Source organism: Zootermopsis nevadensis, unplaced genomic scaffold (genome assembly GCF_977971745.1).
Source record: "Zootermopsis nevadensis isolate Lab colony 2312 unplaced genomic scaffold, Znev_1.0 Znev_ptg000002l, whole genome shotgun sequence".
NCBI lineage: Eukaryota > Metazoa > Arthropoda > Insecta > Blattodea > Termopsidae > Zootermopsis > Zootermopsis nevadensis.
The window spans coordinates 22,845,642-22,847,540 of NW_028259134.1; positions in this window are offsets into that span (position 1 = coordinate 22,845,642).

Here is a 1,899-nt window from a genome sequence, read left to right on the forward strand (position 1 = left end):
TGTGTTGGGCAAGGCCGTGGTCTAGGCAACACGGAGTTTTCCTCCGTGGCATCCCAACAATTACTCCATTCACACACAGAAGAAGGCAATGGCAAACCACTTCTGGATCATCTGCCAAGAACGTATATGAACAGGTCCCAGTCCGAGAAAATGGTGGAAGGATCCTGTTCATATGGACCTGTCGTCAGACACAACACTAAATAAAAAATAAATAAATAAATAATCTTATGAGTTGTTTTATTTTGAGTGTTGTGTCTTATTTTGTTTTGTCTCATTGTTTTGTTCTGTTTTATTGTAGGACCACTGCCACCGGGTAAAAACCCATTTGCAGTTAATAATAAATAATAATAATAATAATAATAAACGATGTATAAGCAATGGATTTCATATTCTCAGAGCTGTGCTCCTTTCGCGCTGATTGCGTTCGAAAGTTCAACAGAATGCGAAGTGTAAAAGATGAAGTCACTACCCATAAAGAATGCCTTATAAGAAGACGAATGAATATGCATATGTCAGTGGTGGATTGCTCTATGCATAAAAAATAATTTAAAAAAATACAGTTTTCTACTAGGAAGATTGGATATTTGTTTTATAACTTTATCAGATATAAAATACTTCTATTCTAAGTAAATACGATATCTACACGCCCGATGGTATTTCGTCATTATGTGACTTCATTGGAAACGTGTCTCACGCCTCCTTTAACTAGTATAATGTTCACAAAGTATTACTAGGGCAACTAGGATAGAACCAGTGCAAGGATGAAGGCTTGAATGACATGCTGACCAGTTTGGTTTCAGATGACGTAGAAAGGTTAAAACAGTTGTACACCTACGAAGAACTACATTTCTTGGCCTTACAAATTGGCAATAATTTACGTTGTGAAACACGTATATACTATATTATCACTAAATTAAGTTCAGCTTACTTTGAGGACCGTCACATCACTGAGGAAAGCAGGAACTTTACAAAATTATTTAAAAATTACACGCAATTGTACTAAACCACTAATCCATGTTCATATGTGAGCTCTTTATTTTTGCTTAACTAATTCAAAGCAAAATTCTGCTCGAAGTTGTCCATTCTGTACATTTTTCAGAGAAATTAAATGACGCTTACAAAAAAGCTGCAGGTGTCTTTAACATGTTTACATGAAAAGTCGAAGTATTAAAGCTTCCAAGAACTGACTTCTCGCAATCCGATCACGTTTATTTTCCACGTGTATATGATATCTGGAAAAGTTCCAAGAAATTCTGACGTAACTTGTAGTCATGAACATGACCTTTTTTTTATTGTTAATCTAACTTGTAACAGAAAGGAATAAAAATGTTACATTTTCTTCTATCTAGTACTAGTGTTAAGAGGGGCTCACATATTTACCCAAATAATCAGCATTGTTCCTTGGTTGGTTAGGTTGATGATCACTTGCTGTTAAGGGATTTTCGACCTTACGGGATGCTATTTATAACCAAGTGTGTTCACTACATTACATTAATTTATATCACATTATAATTTTGTGCAATTTGGATGTATAGGGTTTGAGGCTTTCGCGGCGAGTACATCGAATAAAATCTTCTCGGGCAATCTGCCGCGTCAACTGGTTACCGTAGTAAACCGACGTTTCGGGCACCAACCCTGTCCCAATCATCAGGGTTCTGATGTGACTGGATACCTCGGAAGCTGCCTGTGTTATTTTACACAGAACGCTGATGATGGGGACAGAGTTGGTTCCCGAAACCAGTTGACGTGGCTGATTGTCCGAGAAGATTTTATTAATTTGGGTGTAACTTTATAGTTAAGTGTGTTGAAAGCAGTAAAATACTTGATAATACACTTAAAAAAATTTTCAGGCATCTTTTCAGCATTTTAAAATTAAAGTAAAGTTACATGTTTTTAGGA